The sequence below is a fragment of the Palaemon carinicauda genome, chromosome 40 (assembly GCF_036898095.1).
Source record: "Palaemon carinicauda isolate YSFRI2023 chromosome 40, ASM3689809v2, whole genome shotgun sequence".
In the NCBI taxonomy this organism is placed as follows: Eukaryota; Metazoa; Arthropoda; class Malacostraca; order Decapoda; family Palaemonidae; genus Palaemon; species Palaemon carinicauda.
The window spans coordinates 60,044,744-60,065,295 of record NC_090764.1 but is presented as its reverse complement, the minus strand read 5'-3'; the positions used below and the strand labels follow the sequence as shown (position 1 = coordinate 60,065,295).

Genomic DNA, 20,552 nt, shown 5'->3' with positions numbered 1-20,552 from the left:
ATGGAAGGTTCTTTTAGGCAGCTTTCTGAGGGATATTTGGCTACAGTGATACTCCTAGAGAATTAACCATAGGTCTCCAGAATTCTAACTCCTGACGTGAGTATCCTTAATATAACTTTTAAGGATATCGCATAAAATTGGGGGAAGTATTTCTTGATACGACACATGGCAATCTTCACCCCGAATAGATTTTACTCTTTGTGGGGGAAGAGTGGCGAATTGATGGGGATCCTTTATCAAGGTTATCTGATGGATCCCCTCCCAATACTACTACGGCGTATTATTCCTTTTAAAAGTAGCATTTAAGCACAGTGTTCTCCCACGCTTCTCTCGGTGTTGTTACTTATTTTCAAGGAATATTATCATGCAATCTTCAGTATCTTCATCCTCTGGAAAGTTGAGTATTTAATCTTTCCTGCGTATGATTTTTAGCTCCCTTCTCACAGTTAAATTAACATAATTTAGGTGTGTTAACTGGAGCACTGCCATCCCCGGAGGCGGCCATTTTAAGACCGCTGTCGCACGCCATAAATGCTTTTTTGAGCTCAGCTATGTCGTCCTGATGGAAAGTTCCTTTAGGCTGCTTTCTAAGGGATATTTGGCTACAGTGATACTCCCAAAGAATTGACCACAGGTCTCCAGAATTCTAACTCCTGGCACGAGTATCCTTAATATAACTCTTAAGGATATTGCATAATATCAGGGGATGTATTTCTTGATAAGACACATAGCAATCTTCACCCCAAATAGAGTTTTCTCTTTGAAGGGGAAGAGTGGCGAAATTGAAGGGGAGCCGTTATCAAGGTTACCCAGTGGATCCCGTCCCGGTACCACCCCCGGCGAGCTATTCCTTTTGTAGTAGCGAATTAAGCACGGTGTATCTCCCAACTGCTCTCGGTTTTGTTACTATTACAAGGATTATTACAATGCAATCTCCAGCATCTTCATCCTCTGGAAAGTTGAGTATTGAATCTTTCCTATGTATAATTATTGCCTCCCATCTCACAGTTAAATTAGCACAATTTAGATGTGTTTAGTGGAGCAGAGCCATCACCGGAGGCGGGTGTTTTGGACCGCTGTCGTACGCCATAAATGCTTCATTTAGTTAGTAGTACGACATCCCCGGAATTTAGCTTTAATGAATTCTACCTATTTAGGCAAATTATACTAGTGAAGATAAGATTACACATGTAATATTTCCTCTTCTGTTTAAACGTTTCGATAGTATATGATAGGGCCTAGGTGATGTAGCGTAGTCGAGATCCCGAGTCGAGTTAGGCTAGCCTAACGCGTTTTAGTATACTTTAATAACGTTATCCCTGTTTATCCTCCTGTATCGTTTTATTAATTCAATCAGAGATAGCACATCGCCTAGAATTACTAGCATAATTCGATACTCGTCTCTTTTAGAGATTCAAGGATAAACCCTTCCTTCCCTCTGAGTGCCGCCATTAGGCGGCAACCTTATCTTTTGTCTTGCCATAGAGTAGTGTACTCCGGCTTGACTGGGATAGTGTTTCTGTCTATCCTCTTTGCCGGTGAGTATCCTGGCTTTGAAATACGACAGTAACTCAGAGTATTCAGTCTTGTTGTCGGCAAGTCTATTGATGGGGGATTAGTCATTCCCCTGCCGGTTTCACAGTTGCCGGCATAGGAAGCCCCGCTTCCTTAGTCCACAACCGGAAGTGGTAGTACAGTTGCCACCACCTTTTCCCTTTTGGTCTAGAATACATGTCTTATATCTGGCAATGTCTTAGGCTGAGGAATCATTATTCTTTTGCACCAGCATAGGAAACTATGTTTCCTTACAGTAGGAGGCAGACGTGCCACCTTCTGTCTTTGCAAAATATAAGACTCTTTCCCTTCCCCTTCCATACTAGGCCGTCACAACATCTGTGGCCGGTATTCTACAATCTCCCTGCTTGCCGGGTTGATTACAATGCTGGCCGGGCTCCTACAAAGGCGGCTAGATTGCCGCTTCGACCTTCCCTTTAATGGAAGCAAGGCTTTGGGAAAGGTTGAGCCGGCCATCACGGCTGCCGGTGGGAGACCCATTACAACTTTGAGTATTCTTCAGTCTTCTCTTGGACTGCCATCCACAAATCCTGTAACAGGCAGTGCAGCCGGCAACAGATTTTGTGGCTGGATGGAAGCTAGAATTAATACATTCTCTCCCCTTCCATTTGAATCCTCATTCTGGAAAGAAGGCAGTAGAGACAGTAGTCCCCAAAGTCCTAATTATTGTACTAAACTATAATAATACGGTAGCCCTTCTATCCATTCTTTCTCTTTCTCTGTCAGCTAGTGCCGCCAGGTCCTAGCCTAGCCGGTAGTATGTCGGCAGAACTACAGTATAAGACTATACAGTAGCCAGTATTCCTGCAGTATAGAAATACAACTGTTAGAAAAATACAGTATATAATATACAGTAGTATGATTTTTTAACATATTCTATGTCCTTTCACAGTCCATTGTTGAGACCGCTGAGCAAATGTTGAAGTGAAGTATTCCTTCAACATTCTGATGTATCCTAGATCATCAGAACATAAAAATCTTTACCCTACAGTATTAATATTCACTTGTGGGAGAGTTAGCGCTAGTATACACTGACTCCAGCTCTACGTATGAGAGCTATTCAACCCTATATTTCCCTAATAAGGAAATTTTAAAATATTAATATTGAGGGAGGTCACAGCAATTGCCTGGACAGGAAACATGGATATGTGTCTTTCCTATTTCCTTTCTAGCTTGCTATCCTAAGCTTTAATTAAAATAGTAATGATTACTATTTAATACATGTGAATAATTATCAGTATGATAAATTACCCCATACTCATTTCACTCTTTCCTTCTTTACAGGTGGGCAAGGTGAAGTGTGCAGCCCTGTTCTGCAACCACAAAAGTAGGACCTTTTATGGCCACAAGATGTGCAGGTCTCATGTTCCCCGCTGCATCATATTTGGATCCCTGAGGTACTGGAGCCCATATTTTTAGTATATATTATATCAACAATATAAACAAACTAATACTCACTTCACCCTTCTCTCCCTGACAGGAGGAGCTGATGGTGAAGTGTACAGGAGTGTTCTGCAACCACAAGAGTAAGAACTTTTGTGGGCATACGATGTATGGGTCTTATGCTCCTGCCGCATTGTATCTGGACCCCTGGGGTTCTGGGACCGGAAATGTCACTCCAATCGCTTGACCTTGCTGACCGACGGCTTTGTAAAAGACATCCCTGACACTACGGAGTCAAGGGATATAGCAAGGGAAACCCAACAAATGTGAGTATGAGGCTTCCAGAAGAACGTTCAGGGACCTTACCTACCTAACAAATTTTGAAGTGCCTACTGTTCCCTAAGGCTCAATCGAATACGTTTGTGCCTCAGGCATAGGCCCAGCCTCCCTCTATCCAATGGTCGGTGGACACGGATATCAACAGGCACTGCAAGGCTTGGACATCCACCAAGATCGGATGTCAGAGGCGTTCATTGACACCAGACAGGACCTACTGCAAGAAGGCCCTAAATAAGAGTGGTTCAACCACCCATAGAGGAAGAAGGATCCGTTTTGACGATGACTGAGGTACCTCAGCTCACTGTACGGCATATTAACTTATGCCGTCAACCTCTCCAACCCCAACTCCCCAACTGGCTAGACAGTTCGGCAAGAGCAAAACGCTCCTAGAGTCGATCCAGCAGATACTGACACTGTTCCGGAAGGAACGAGAGGAGAATAATCAAGATCCTAAAGAGAGGAAAAGAGAGGTACAGGGAAGGAAACGCCCTGGCGCTTCCAGGGGCTCCGCTAAGACCCCTAAAATATCTGTCCTCCCTCACTGTTCCGAACCAACCCCTGGGGGTAGACGGAACACATGCCCAGTTTGAATAGGAAGCTTTATATCTCCTGGAAGTTGGGACCCAATGCCCTTGAAGAGCTTCAATTCTGGCCCAGCTTTCAGGATACCCAGATTACTTTGTGAGACTACGAGATGAACCTACATCCTGCGAGGAGGCTATACCGAAGGAAGTCATTGCCCTCGAACATGACAAGGCCTAAGCCATCCTTACCAAGACCCAGAAAGGGGCCGAATATAATAATTCCAAAGTCTCAGCAGTGAACAAGAAGCATCCAACTGTCGTTGCCCCTTCCTCATGAGCCTTCCTCCCTTTCGGGGAAAGCTCTAGACTGTGATAGAAGAGCAGTCGAAGAGGGCAAACTCTGCCCAATCCTAGAAAAACCTTCCATCAGGACAACATGGCCATAACTCTCAAAAATAGATTTTTTGCTTTGCTCAAAATCTGTTTATTTAGTTAGTAGTACGACGTTCCCGGTATTTAGCTATAAAAAAATTCTAGCTAGTTAGGCAAAATTACACTAGTGAAGATAGCTTTACACATGTAATATTTGCTCTTCCACATAAACGTTTCTATTGTATACGATAAGGCCTCGGTGGTATTAGCGTAGCTGAGATCCTCACTCGAGTTAGGCTAGCCTAACTCGTTATAGTATATTTTAGTTACGTTATCTCCCGTTTATCCTCTAGTACCGTTTTTATTAATTCGGTCGGAGATATATATATCTCCTACAATCACTAGGATAATTCGATACGCTTCTCTTTTAGAGAAATGAGGATAAACCCTTCCTTCCCCCTGAGTGCCGCCGTCCCATGCGACAACCCTATCTTCCGTCATTGCTATCTAGTAGTGTACTCCGGCTTGAGTTGGATAGTGTTTTACTGTTGATCTTCTTTGCCAGTGAGTATCCCGGCTCTGAAATATGACAGTAACTCAGGGTAATTTGTCTTGTACCCGGCAACGTTATCGACAGTGGAATAGTTATTCCTCTGACAGTTACACAGTTGTTGGCAAAGGAAGCTAGGCTTCTCTAGTCTACAACCAAAAGTGGGCAGTATAATTGCCAATTGCCGCCACCTTTCTCCCTTGTGGACAAGAGGATGTGTCTTATATCCGGCAATGTCTCAGGCTAGGGAATCGTCATTACCCTGCTGCCCATGATGGCGCCGGTATAGGAAACTAGGCTTCCTTGATTTACAGCCGAAAGTAGGAGGCATACCTGCCGCCACCTTTCTCTGTAAAATATAAGACCCTTTCCCTTCCCCTTCTAGGCCGTCACAAATATCTTTTGGCCGGTATTCTACATTCATCCCCGCTTGCCGGGCTGACGGGTTACTGGCCGGGCTCCTACAAAGGCGGTTAGGTTGCCGCTTCGCCCAACTCCCTAACAGAAGCAAAGATCCAGGAAAGGTTGAGCCAGCCCTGACGGCTGCCGGTGGGAAACTAAAATCTAGAATCAATGTATTCCTCCTCTTCCATTTGAATTCTCATTCTGGAAAGAAGGCAGTAGAGGCAATAGTCCCTACACTCCTAATTATTGTACTAAACTATAATAATACGGTAGTCCTTCTTTCCATTCTTTCTCTCTCCCTGTCAGCTAGTGCCGCCAGGTACTAGCCTAACCCAGTAGCATACTAGTAAAACTACAGTATAAGACAATACGGTAGCCAGTATTCCTGCAGTATAGCAATACAGAAGTTAGAAAACTACAGTATATAATGATACAGTAGTATGAAATTTCCAACATATTCTGTGTATCCTTTCACAGTCCATTGTTGAGACCGATTAAAAAATGTTGAGGTGAAGTATTCCTTCAACATCCTGATGAAACTTAGATCATCTGGACACCAATGATTACCTTTCAGTATTAATATTCTACAAGTGGAGGAGAATTAGTGTTAGTATTCACTGACTCCGGCTCTATGTACGAGAGTTATCCCTCTCTGTATTTTCCCTAATAAGGAAATTAAAAATATTAATATTGTAGGAGGTCACAGCAATTGCCTGGAGAAGAAACACAGATATGTGTCTTTCCTACTTCTTTTCTAGCTTACTATCCTAAGCTATTATAAATAATAGTAAATTATACTATTTTATGCATGTGTAATTATATCAGTGATATAAATTACCCTATACTCATTTCATTCTTTCTTTCCTTAGAGGAGGAGGCTAAGATGAAGTGTGCAGTCATGTTCTGCAACCACAAAAGTAGGGACTTTTGTGGCCACAAGATGTACAGGTCTCATGCCCCCTGCTCCATCACAACTGAAACCCTGAGGTATTGGGATACGAAGGGTTGCACCGTCTGCTCGGCTCTGATGACCGAGGGATTCCGTGAAGGTATCCCTGAGACTACGGAGTCAAGGGATACAGCAAGGGAAACTCTTCGGAGGTGGGTAAGAGGCTTCCAAAAGAACTCTCCGGGACCTTACCTGCCCAACGAAGCTATGAGATGCCTTCTGTTCCCTAAGGCCCAATCTGACGCGGTTGTGCCTCAGGCACAGGTCAAGCCTCCCTTCATCCAGCTGACGATAGAGGCTGACATTAATAAGGCACATGAAGGCATAGACATCCCCCTGGAACAGATGTCGGAGGTGTCTACCAACACCGAAAAGGATATTCTGCAAGAAAATCCTGAAGAAGAGGTGGCTCAATCACCCACGGAGGAAGAAGGAACCGTATCGACGATAACGGAAGACCCTCAGTTTTCTGTGATGGCATATCAACCTAGTGCCGTCAACTTCTTCGGCCCAAACTCCCCATCTTGAACCGGTGATAGCCAAGAGCGAGGCACTCCTAGGACAACTCCAGCAGATGATGGAATCGTTCTGCAAGGAACAACAGGAGATGAGGAGGGAAGTAAGAGAAGTGAAACACTCGGGTGCTTTCAGAGGCTCTCATAAGCCTATCAAAGCCTCTGACTTACCTCAATGCTCCGAAACCAACCCCTGGAGGTATGCGGAGTATATGCCCACGACGAATGGGAAATTGTACATCTCCGAGAAGATGGGGGCCAAACCCCTCGAGGATCTCCAATTCTGGCCTATACCCAGAATGTTACGTGAGATTGCGGGACGAACAAGTATCTCGTGAGGAGACGGAACCGAAAGAGGTCATAATCTTTGAGCATGACAAGGCACAGGCTCTCTTAACCAATACCTTAAAGAAAGCCGGTTACACCAACTCTAAGGTTTCAGCTTTGAACAAGATGCATCCTACCTTCATTGCTCCTTCCCCCAGAGCTTTCCCCTTTTCGGTTAAAGCTCTCAACTGTGTGCTGAAAGCAGTTGATGCGGGCAAACCATGCCCAGTGCTAGAGGAATGCAGACCATTATCTCTAGCCATGCCTACCTGCGAGAAAGAATGGAACGAGGTTCATCTAACCTTCTCAGTCTCTAAACTGGATCCGGAGATAGCAGGTCAACAGTGCAATGAGAACCTTCCAAAAGAAAGACTAGCCGCCTCTTTGTCTCTTCAGAGCTGTATGGAGATGTGTGCAAGCCTTTCCAATACCCCAGATATGTACATGGTACTAGCCAAGACTCACATGGCTACCCTTGTCAAGGACATGTACGCTTTTGTTAAGGCCAGGGGGGCCTCTAGAGTGCATGTGTTTGCTGCTGCAATGGTCAAACACGAGCCCAGGAAGCTGATTACTTCATGTATCTGGGGCAAGGACCTCTTCCCAAAAGAATTGGTTGAGGAGGTCATTGCAAAAGCTGCCAAGGAGAATAGGAACCTTCTCCAGAAGTGGGGTATGTCTTCAAAGAGGAAATCATCCTCAGATGCTGGTCCCCAACCAAAGAACAAGAAGACAAAGAAGCCACGCGTATCACACAGGCCTGCACAACATTCAACCGTGACCATGACCACAGTGCCCCAAATGGTGGCCCAGCCACAAACCACCTTTCAAATGGTGCCCCAGCAGCTGGTAGCTCAGTCACCTGTATTCAATCCAGGCTTTGAGAGGCACACCACTACCTTTTGCCCCAGAGGTAGAAGCTCAAGAAGAGGCTCCTCAAGAAATCCCTCAAGAGGTAGAGGAGGACGTGGTCAAGGTAGAAAACCCTCTGGAACATCTCAGCAATGAGATGCTCCAGGTAGGAGGAAGACTCTTCTACTTTCGGGATCGTTGGACCTTCGATCCTTGGGCCCACAGCCTAATCAAGAATGGACACGGGTGGAAATGGAACAAAGTTTCACCCCCTTTTCCACAATTCTTCCAACACTCCACCCCCTTATTGGAAGAATATACCTCAGAACTCTTGAACAGAAAGGTAATAAGGAAAATGAAGTCCATCAAATTCCAGGGAAGGCTGTTTTGTGTTCCCAAGAAGGACTCGGACAAACTCAGAGTCATTCTAGCCTTGTCCCCACTCAACAAGTTTATAGAGAACAACAAGTTCTGGATGCTTACCCTGCAACACATAAGGACCCTGTTACCGAAAGGGGCATACACACACTCGATAGACCTGGCGGATGCTTATTGGCACCTACCAGTCAGCCGCCCCCTCTCCTCCAACCTAGGATTCAGGCTACAGAAAACAAAATATTCCTTCACAGCCATGCCCTCCGGATTAAACATAGCCCCAAGGATATTCACAAAACTCGCGGACACAGTCGTCCAACAGCTGCGCTTAGAAGGCATTCAGGTAGCGGCATACCTGGACGACTGGCTGGTGTGGGCAGCATCCAAGACAGCTTGTCTGCAGGCAGCCACAAAGGTGATCCAGTTCCTAGAACACCTGGGCTTCAAGATCAACCACAAGAAGTCTCGCCTTTCTCCAGCTCAGGAGTTTCAATGGTTAGGAATACATTGGAACTTACAGTCATATCGCCTCTCCATTCCACCGAAGAAGAGAGAGATTGCGGGATCTGTCAGGAGACTACTGAAACTCAAGAAGATTTCAAGATGCTAGCAGGAAAGAGTACTGGGCTCTCTCCAGTTTGCAGCAGTGACAGACCCAGTGCTAAAAGCACAACTAAAAGATGCGTCAGGAGTCTGGAGAAGATACGCATCAAACGCTCGAAGAGATCAACAAATATTAACACCAACCCTACTACGAACGCTCCTAAGGCCGTGGTCCGTGGTCAAGAGCCTGACAAAGACAATTCCCTTACAACCACTTCAACCTTCAGTGGTAATTCACATCAAAGGAAAGTGCAAGGAAATTGGTCGCACCAGTTCAAGACCTTTCACATCAACATCCTTGAAGCTATGGCAGTCTTCCTAACGTTGAAGAAACTATCCCCTCGCAGATCAGCCCATATCAGACTGGTCTTGGACAGCGAGGTAATAGTGAAATGTCTGAACCGACAAGGCTCGAGATCGATCACGTGATGTTAGCCATCTTTCGTCTGGCAAGGAAGAAAAGATGGCACTTAGCAGTTCACCTGCAAGGGTTCTGCAATATGACGGAGGATGCTCTATCCAGGCAAAAGCCGATAGAGACAGAATGGTCCTTGGACGCAGACTCATTCTCCTTCATCTTGAAAAAGTCCCGGAACTGCAGATCGACCTCTTCGCAACGAGCCACAGCAAGAAAATACCTCGATATGTAGCCCCTTATGAGGACCCTCGGGCAGAAGCGATGGACGCCATGGCCCTCGATTGGAACAGATAGAATCACATCTATCTGTTCCCACCAACCAACCTCCTGCTGAAGGTCCTCAACAAGCTGAGATCCTTCAGAGGAACAGTAGCACTAGTGGCCCCCAAATGGCCCAGAAGCAATTGGTTCCCTCTAGTTCTAGAACTGAAACTGAAGCTGTTCCTTCTACCGAACCCAGTTCTATCCCAACTGGTTCAGAAGTCGACTGTCTACGCTTCATCCTTGAGAACCAAAAACCTACATCTTATGATTTTCTTGCCTTAGCAGCCAAGAAAAGGTTCAGGATCTCAAAAGACAACATCAACTTTATAGAAGAATACAAGTCAAAGTCAACTAGAAGACAATACGAATCGTCTTGGGAGAAGCGGGTTTTCTTCGTGAAAACAATGAAACCGGCAGAGATTTCAATAGATTTCTGCCACTCCTTCTTCATCTACCTTCATGAACAAGGCCTAGCTTCCACCACAATAACTGCGTGTAAGTCAGATTTGACTAGACCTCTTCTTAATGCCTTTCAGGTGGACCTTTCAAATGAAATCGTCAATAAGATTCCGAAAGCATGTACTAGACTCAAACTAGCAACCCCTCCAAAGCCCATATCATGGTCTTTGAACAAAGTCTTGCCCTATGCTTCGAATCTGAACAACGATGATTGTACCCAAAAGGATCTAACACAGAAAGTGATATTCCTGTTCGCTATAGCCTCAGGGGCTAGAGTTAGTGAAATAGTGGCCTTATCCAGGAACGAAGGCCATATTCAGTTCACAGAAGAGGGAGAACTGAACCTTTTTCCCAATCCTACCTTTTTCGCCAAAAACGAGCTGCCCACCAAAAGGTGGGGTCCTCGGAGAATCTGCCCTCTGAAGGAAGATGTCTCTCTATGTCCAGTAGAGTGTCTTAAGGTCTATCTTTGAAGAACTTCAGACTTCAAGGAGGGAAAGCTCTTCCTAGGTGAAACCTCAGGATCAAACCTATCCCTAAAACAACTGAGGGCAAAACTCACCTACTTTATTCGCAGAGTGGATCCTGACACAGTACACCCGCAGGTCACGATCCTAGAAAAGTTGCTTCCTCGTTGAACTTCTTTCAACACACGGACTTTGATAGACTCCGCTCATATATGGGTTGGGAGTCATCCAGAGTCTTCTATAAACATTATGCGAAGCAAGTGCACAAGATAAAACACTTTGTGGTGGCGGCAGGTAGTTTTATAAAACCTGTCGTCTAATGCTGCAATGAACAGTGGTCTGTTTTGGGACTTAACAGTGTATTGGGTGAACAGGTATTAGCACCTCCGAGTGTAATACCTTTTAGTAAAATCATTAAGATGATTTATGGACTGTTCTATATAGGTGCACAATCTAACCAATAACACCAGTGCCGTGTGAACATTTGTACACAGTGTAGAAGCATATCCAACATCTAAGTGAAATCAAACAGTTTAATTTCACAAAATTGAGTGGCATTTACCAATGAACTAATATATGTATTTTCTTCCCTTACAGGTTATAAAATATATATATACCAAGATGTTCATATATGTAGGCTAGATTCTTTCTAATGATACATTTTAACTTGTTTTTATATTTTGTCTATAAAAATAAAGACATATAAATGTATCTGCGTCTTATTCGCCCTTAAAAAGTACGAATAAAATTGTCCAGAGCCTTTTATTTTTTCCTAAAATAAAATCTTGTTCCCTAAAATAAAATCTTATAAATAGGATCTCTGAAAGAACAACCTGGTAATCTCTACAATTTCCATCTTGTTCCAACAGAAATACAAACTTTGAAGCCTTATAGTCGAAGTCGACAATTTCCCTGCAGGGGGCAGGAAGCCCTAAGTTAGTTCCAAACTTAGTGGATATGACAAATAACAGTAATGTCATATATATAATGTCTAGGAGACCATATAAGGAACTCCTTCAAAGTAAAGGCCCTTATACAAACCCACAGATATAGTACTTTCAAGTAATTCTCTGGTAAACTTCCATCAGGACGACATGGCTGAGCCCAATAAACCGATTTTGAGCAAAGCGAGAAATCTATTTTTGGGTGATATGGCCATGTCGTCCTGATGGACCCTCCCTTCTTTCAAAAGGAGTAAGACACCTACGTAATGAAAAACCCCACCCGAAACTACTCTATCTGTGGCTATTCCTGCTTAAATGCAACAAGGAATAATACGCCATAGTAGTACTGGGAGGGGATCCACCGGGTAACCTTGATAATGGCTCCCCTTCAATTGGCCACTCTTCCCCCTCAAAGAGTAAAATCTATTCGGGGTGAAGATTGCCATGTGTCGTATAAAGAAATACGTCCCCTGATTTTATGCGATATCTTTAAAAGTTATATTAAGGATACTCACGCCAGGAGTTAGAATTCTGGAGACCTATGGTTAATTCTCTGGGAGTATCACTCTAGCTGCCTAAAGGAACATTCCATCAGGACGACATGGCCATATCACCCAAAAATAGATTTTTCACTTTGCTCAAAATCCGTTTTACAATTGTTTTACCATTTATGATCACTTCTACCAATATGTGTTTCTTTGCACCTTTGTTGATAGAATTAATGCAAAACGCAAAATCAGTTTCTGACCTAATCTGATTATGAAAATTTTCCGCATTATTCACTTGGCCTATAGTATCAACTGCTGCACTGATTTTCTTTGCGTACTGTTTAGGGAATCTACAAACATTTGAAAAATGTCCTGTCTTTCTACAATTCTGGCATGTTTGTCCTGTAGCAGGACATTTCTTTGCTTCTTATGCAAGAGGATCAGTTTTACCACACCTATAGCATTTGGGTTTTTCCTGTTGCTTCTGCGTATAGGTCTGATTCTGATATTTGTGAACATCAGAGTTCGGCAATTTACTATGACTAAGCTTTTGCGTATTCTTTCTCTGATTCTCATTGTCTTTCAACTTTGAGCCTATTTTGCTAATTTTAGAACTTTCCATTCTATTGCTTGTAGAATTACCTATTATATTACTTTGCCTCTTTGATGTTTCTAGAGGTAATCAATACCTTCCCTAGTGTTAAATCTTTATCATGCATTAATTTTTTTCTTAGCTCATGTGATGTGCAATAACTTGATCTATGATATGTTCTAACTCTAGAAATTCACAGGAAACAGCTAAACTCTTAAGTCTAGTCACAAACGCATCTAAACTTGCATGGTCTTTCTGATATGCCTGTACAGTAAATTGATACCTTTCGAAAAATTTATTGACCTGAGGGGCAAAATATGTGGTAAGAGCCTTAATTGCAGCTTCACTAGTGTCATTGGTAGGTTGTAGTGTCTGAAACACTTCCCAAACCTCTGTAAAGGCTGTGTGCAGCAATAACGCCTTCTTTTGTGCATCTTTCATAGTACTTAAAGCTTCAATGTAAATCTTAAATTCTTCACACCACTGTTGCCATCGTATTGCAACAGAATTGGGTTCAGCAATAATGCTAAACTTCTCTGGATGCTCGATGTCTAGGGGCATTTTACTTCTTACCTGAATTAGGTTAGGCAAATGAAATTTACAAAATTAACTAGTTACTCAATAACAAAGTTAATTCTAACCTATTTTCTATGTTAATTGTAACTCTTGTGTAGTTATGCAACCAACTAAAGGTAGTTTACACTTAATGTTTTTTGCAAGCTATTCCCTGACTTCTGAAATTTTACCACCTAATGCCTACTAGTAACAAATTTCAATCCTACCTTATTTTTTTTCAAACCTATATAATATATACGTAGGATGTTTGCTTCTTTCTTGACATTGAGCTTGAATGTAGAAATGATTTAAGGCATTCCTCTAGTTTAATGCATACCTGCTGCTGCTGTATGGGGGTCTTCATCTAGTTGTCTCTTCTGCATGTTGCGTTTCTCTGCATGAGTTTCTTGTCACCTTTGACAATATTATGTGTGGTATTGGTTATCCTAAATGGAATGGCACCTTCATACATACTGTACCTGGAATAATATCCATTCATTAGTGTTGTTCTACATCTCATCCTCGTCGCCAATATTATGTATGGTATTGGTTATCCCAAATGGAATGGCACCTTCATCAAACCTGGAATAATATCCATTCATTAATGTTGTTCTACATCTCATCCAATGTCACCGATTCTTCTTGTTGAAGTTTAATGATACGTTGGTATTCTTAAAATACATTGAATTCCTTTAGGCTTAGATTGCTCCTCAGCCCTCAACGTATCTTGACAAATTGTGACTCTCGAGTGAAAATATGTAAACAAAACTCATACGCATACTTAAAAAAAAAAAGAAAAAAAAGTGAGCATCGCTTTCAAAAAGATCGAATCCTACTGCAATACAAAAGTAAGAAGCACATCCTAACTTTAGGACAATTAATGAACGATTAAATCCTTCATATCATATGCTAATACACTTATTCTGTGTCTAAACATGTTCTATCAATGCATTATTGTGCAACATTACTCTTAATGCCTCTAGCGCATATGGTATTACAGTGCAAAATACATAACAGAATGAGTCACAAACTTTGGATTTTGAATAAATAATATCATCACCCTGTCATGTTTAGTTTAGGAGATAGCCTATAATATTTATGCATAATTAATTAGCTTTATTGTCTCCGGTCAAGTGTCAGCAACCAAAACCAACAAAATATTTTCAAAATTATTTTGAATAGGGAATAAGTAATAAGGAATAAGTAACAAACTTCCCATTTTGAATAAGGAACAAAGAAAAGGAATAAGTAACAAAATTTCAACACCATTATTTCTTTGGATATTATTTCGGGAATATTTTTAAACATAACTAGACTATTTTTCTACACAAGTCACAGTCCCTTAATATCACTAAAAATAATGGCTTACCTTATGATTGGGACGTTGATGTTTGGGGGATTACGAGTCTTCTGGCATTTGTTATTGCCCCTGAGGTGATGGAAACGTGGAACAATAACGTCTCCTCAGCCAACCTCGTGTGATATTTCATGCATTCTGGTAAGGAAGCATTGCAAATCCTATGGTGTTTTGATAACAAGGACAGCATCATCAGCATACATTAGGTCTACTAAATTCCTATCACCAATCCAGTGCAAACCTTCTCCACCATCTCCGACTGTTCGATGCATTATGAAATCCATGAGTAGGATAAACAACATAGGTAACTACAATTCCCTTGGAGTAATCTGCTGTTCACTGGAAATTCATCTGATAAGACTCCACTTTGCACTTGCTATGCTCATGAACCGACTTAATCAAATTCACATATTTAAGAGGAATTCCATAAGATTCTCCAGAAAATTGGCCGGTGTCCAATATCAAATGTTTTTCATAGTCCACATAGGCCATCAAAAGTGGATTGCTATGTTCTATGCATTGCTGTACAACATGTCTAAAATGAAAATTTGGTCAGTGCAACCTCTACCTTTTCGAAATCCTGCTTGTTCTTCTTTCAGCTTTTCAACACTCTTTCACCCCCAGTCTCTTTAGAATAAGCATACTATATATTTTCATATCAACTGACGTAATTATTGCAATCGGTTGGTCTCCTTTTAATAGCCATTTTCACCTACACTCCTAACTCCCATTCATCAGGTTTTGCCTCTTCATGCCACATTCTACAAAATAATCTTGTAAGTAGTCTGGTGGTCACTTCATTTTCGGCTAGTATCATCTCGGCAGTTATTCTGTCGTATCCAGGGGGTTTCATCTCTTTAAATTTTTTAGGATAGCTTCCACTTCAAACACACTGCATTCATTCATAGGCACATCAAGGTCTTCATCAGCTTCAAGTATATCAATCCAATTATTCTCTTCATATCTTCTATTTACAACCTCACTAAAGTGTTCCATCCAACGTTGTCTTTCTTCCTCTTCTTTTAATATAACAGATCCATCTCTCTTTTTGATGGGTATATACTTCTTCTTTGCCTATATAGAGATTTCATTAATGATTCTATGAGCGATTCTTACACCATAGTCAATTCCCGAATTCATAGCTTTGTCAGCCTCATTGGCTTTACTGTCTAAATATTCTCTCCAATCATTGCCGGCTTTTCCTTTGACTTCACTATCACTTCTGGGATACCTAGCATGATCTATCTTGTAATTTTCCTTAATTATTAGAAAACTTTCAACAATCAATTTATGACTTTGTCTCTTTTTTATAGTATCCCAAGTATCACTTGATATCCATGGCTTTCGCGTGTTCCAAGCCTTCACTACCAACCCACTGATATATGTTTTTAATATCCCACCATTCTTCATTAATTGTCTGCTATACGTCTTCTAAAGCCTCTAAGACTGCAAATCGATTTTTACATTCAATTGCAAATGTTTCTATGTAATCTTCTTCTAAAAGCTTAGTTGCATCAAACCTAGGTATTATATCTAACTTTCTGTTGGGTGCTTTTCATCTCTCTGGGATCTCATCTCACACTCAGCAGTTCATAGTACTCCTCTTTCCTTACTTCAGGGGAATCATTTGTTAGTACATAGCAGACTATAATACTCATGTTGCACTGCTTTGACCTGAAGTTTCCCAGTAACGATCTACTATTTACAGCTCTCCACTCGGTTAATGCCTTATCTGCTCTTGGTGTCATCATCATTCTAATCACTCTCCACTTGCTGTAATTCCCGAATCTGATTCATGGTTCTAACATTCCAATTACCAATTTTCTTTAATATTTATAATCAGGGAGATTCTATATATATATATATATATATATATATATATATATATATATATATATATATATATATATATATATATATATATATATATATATATATATGTCGTGAATTTCACTTCGACAGATAATAAAGTTCTTGGCCCGATGTTAAGGGCCGATAGCAAGACCTTGAAGAGGTAAGACTCCCAAAACCTTCCAGGAATCAACAAAATACAGCTACACTTTAACAATTTTATTACAAAAATAGTTATTTAAGAAAGGGAATAACATAACAAAACATTTACTCTGCATACTAAATGAAATATATGACTCGAAATAATATCATGCGTTCCCAAAAAAACTAAGTGCACATCGGACTCAAATTAAATAAAAATAATTATAATTTCAGCAATTTGCCTTGTTAAACGGCATACCAAGGCTTTCTCACGTAATTTAATGAATAGCACTGATCCCCAATCACAAGGATCAACTAAATATACATAGATACAATTCTCACATAACACTTGCAAAGACTATAGGGAAACCGACCTGGTTACAATAGGGGGAGAGAGACTACAATTATAGACCACTTACTTGAGCTGAGGACCTTGGACAAAAGAGGCAGAGCTGAGCTCTGCAGCTCCGACGAAAACTTTGATTTCCCGCGCTCTCTGATTCTAAACCTATACATAGGATATTTTCGTCATGGTAAATTACAGATACTCAATTTCTTTAACAACCGCTCCTTCCCTACCAGGTGGTTACTCTTTAGGCTTTAAAACAGCCTCGTATTAAACCATAGCCATTCGTCTCAACGCCCGCGAGTTCTTCCAGCCTTCCCTCAAATTTTAACGTAACGTTGGTGGAGTTAAATGGCGGAATTTCGAATGATCAATTCGAAATTCCCGACATATTCATCACCAAATTTTTATTTGCAGTGAAAATAATTGTCATTTTCGAAAAATTGGTGTTTTTCTGTATGAGACACCTGTTATTAAATCTTTTTCCCATCCGTAACTATAATAAAACCCTTTTATTTTTCTTAAAATGGGAGGGGTCGTGACTTTCCGCTGGATCCGCTAGTGTATATAACTTCCTTACAGTTTCTTGGGGAGAAATAAGTAAAAAAAAAACAATAGAGATCTTGAAAAACTGTGGATAATAGCAAAGAAAAATATGAGAGAGAGAGAGAGAGAGAGAGAGAGAGAGAGAGAGAGAGAGAGAGAGAGAGAGAGAGAGAGAGAGAGAGAGAGAGAGAGAGCACTTAACATTAAACAGATGCATTTATTTAAAATGTCTATGGAAATTCACGTACACTTGTCAGTTGTAATAGCCTATTATAACACAAAGTGAAAACGTAGAAAGAGCGCTCCTCAAACACAACGGTGTTGTTGTTGTTGGGGTATTAAAGCCAACACTTGTTGTTGGCTTCCTTTGGTTGGCCCGTAGCCGGTGTTGCCAGTGTAGCATCATGTTGGTGTTGCCATACATCTTTTTTCTTACAGCATCAAAATTTACTATGCAATTTTTGATATGACGGGTCATGTGCATACCGCAATCCGTCTTAAATTTAGGTTCATAATGATATTTCTTTATAATGCACCGATATTTTGAATATGATTATAATGATTTCAAAATTAGTGGAAAGCACCGAACATCACAGTCATGGCACCTAATGATAAGATATGCAACAAATAGCTTAAACCGGTTGCTACTGATATGTGTGAAAATAATAAGAAATGAAGACGAAACTTCGTAAATTCGAAGCCTTACCTATGGTACGTTAAGTGTTATTCAACTTCTTGATGAGTGTACTATCACTTACAGACAACACACAGGCACAGCACTGAAGTCTGAAGGTCTTAAAGCTCTGATCATGTGATCAATACATGCAGGCTACAGAAAACGTTTTGGCAGCTCATGCTGATTGGCTTCAAGTACACTAGTAGTCTAGTAAATCTTGCCGGCCCAATCACAACGAAAGTGTCTGAGTACCTCACTATAAGAATACGTATGTTCGTACTCAAGTGTAGAGTTAAACGTGTGTAAAACGCTCCGCTCACCACGATTTGAACTTGATCTATGTTCCATGATACGAGATCGAGACTCGTTGATGCTATGTAATAAAAAGTAGTAATACTAATCTTTTTTTTTAGGGGTTTGAAAATAAATCGTATTAACAATGCGGAATTTCATATATTTCCATATCACAAATTGCAGTAGGTTTATTTGAATTTGAGTGATACACACACTGTAGGCATATATATATATATATATATATATATATATATATATATATATATATATATATATATATATATATATATATATATATATATATATATATATATATATATATGCGTAAAAATCTCAAGGAAACGTGGTGCTGAGATACAAAAGAACTACAGGGAAAATGAAAATAGGAAATATAAGATCAATGTTAATGTAGCATTTAAGAATAACAATACAATAAAAAAAGCCTTAATAAAGAATTCTCCTGACATTACCAAGGGGTGTGTATATCGTATTCCATGCAATTCATGTGAAAATCTCTATATTGGTCAAACTGGTAAAGCCCTAGAAAAGAGAATTGAACAACAAAAGAAAAGTGTCAAATATGCTCAAGATAATGATGCACTCTTTGTCCACGTTGGAGATAAAAATCACACTATCAGTTATTGGTCATGTGCAAAGATATTGGTTCATTCAAATAACTTATTGGAAAGAATCATCATAGAGTCCAGTTCCATAAAAGAAACCTTTGATAATAACTTGAATATTGGATATGAAATGTACAAACTTGACGCATTTATATGTAAAGAGATTTGCAAGCTATATAAATAAACTTCAACCACTTAATGTAAAACTGAATGTACCGGAGATAATTAACGCTACTGTGAAATTAATATTTAGACCTCGGCTATCATCCACTGGGGGTTACAATTATGTCATAAAGTATACATAATTGCTTTGGAACTATAGCCTATATTGTTATGTTAGATGTAAGTACTGATATGTACGTAATTGTATGTTCATGCTGATAGGGTTATATGTGCATAACTATATATACATGTTAATCATATGTATAAACATGTATATGTCAGTCTATGTGGAGAAGATACAAGCATAATATATACACAAAATGAAATGTCGTTACCATGTACGATCGTGTGACACACGGTTGGTACAGTCTGTATATGAATACGTATTGTATGTCTATATACACACACACACACACACACACACATATATATATATATATATATATATATATATATATATATATATATATATATATATATATATATATATATATATATATATATATATTCAAATAAGCCATATATATTTTTGATACATTAATGTCTGGATTCTCTTAACGACCTTGGGATCAGAGCCCCAGGCGAAATCACACAAAGACAAGAGCTTGTGTCCGGCCGGGAATCGAACCCTGGTCGGCAAGCTTGTACAGACAGTGACAGTGACTAAACCACTTGGCCAAGTGGTTTAGTCACTGTCTGTACAAGCTTGCCGACCAGGGTTCGATTCCCGGCCGGACACAAGCTCTTGTCTTTGTGTGATTTCGCCTGGGGCTCTGATCCCGAGGTCGTTAAGAGAATCCAGACATTAATGTATCAAAAATATATATGGCTTATTTGAATATGAAAAACACGTCTAAATGGGCAAAATTTATCATATATATATATATATATATATATATATATATATATATATATATATAATATATATATATATGTGTGTGTGTGTGTGTGTGTGTGTGTGTGTGCGTGCATGCATATGTATAGATATGTTTATATATACATATTATTATGTATTAACGTAATTTTTTATTTGATTTTTATCAGCCTTGTTTCTACATTTATTTGTTTTTATGTAAAATTAGTGTAAAATTCTAGTTTATAAGGATGTATTTGTAAATTTAAAGTTTTTCTGTTGAAGTACTGCTTTGACCTCCTCCCCGCTCATTTTATAGTTTATAAGTGTCTAGTTTAACGCTTTGTTTTCTTTTCTGTGTTTACCGAGTCCTTGGATGGAAAGAGACACCGGAATTTACCAGTGAGGAACTCGTTTGCTATAGTGACAGTCAGGGCCCAAGGTTTCCAGAACTTACTGCAGCTGCTTGCCATTTAGCTTTTTGATGATTGCGCCACCCACTGTTGACAGCTTTTTGCAGGTGCATTTCTGCCACCTGCAGTGTTTTGCAGTTCCTGCGTGTTCTCTTTTGCAGTCCGCAGAGCTGACGCTGAAATCCCGGCCATGAGGTGGACTCGGGAGAGACGGCCCGTAGGGAGACAGCTGCCAGGTAGGAGCCATCTTTAAACTTTTTTTTAGATTGGGACTCCATTTCCTCCCTTTTATGAGGGATCCTATGGAGCTTTACTCCCTACAGTAGCAGTGTGC

General features: G+C 40.4%; 1 protein-coding gene across 2 annotated transcripts in view; it reads right to left on the bottom strand.

The window, feature by feature from the left end:
- Positions 1-18,116, bottom strand: part of LOC137631805 (uncharacterized) — a 70,534-nt gene extending 52,418 nt beyond the window's left edge. Inside the window, exons 1-2 of one of the 2 annotated variants that reach the window (XM_068363789.1) lie at positions 17,904-18,116; positions 13,294-13,435 (exon numbers count right to left, since the gene is read on the bottom strand). The gene's annotated coding sequence lies outside the window, so the exon portion shown is untranslated. The remainder of the gene's footprint in view (positions 1-13,293; positions 13,436-17,903) is intronic. The other variant, XM_068363788.1, reaches the window with a different exon arrangement.
- Positions 18,117-20,552: the final 2,436 nt, after the last annotated feature.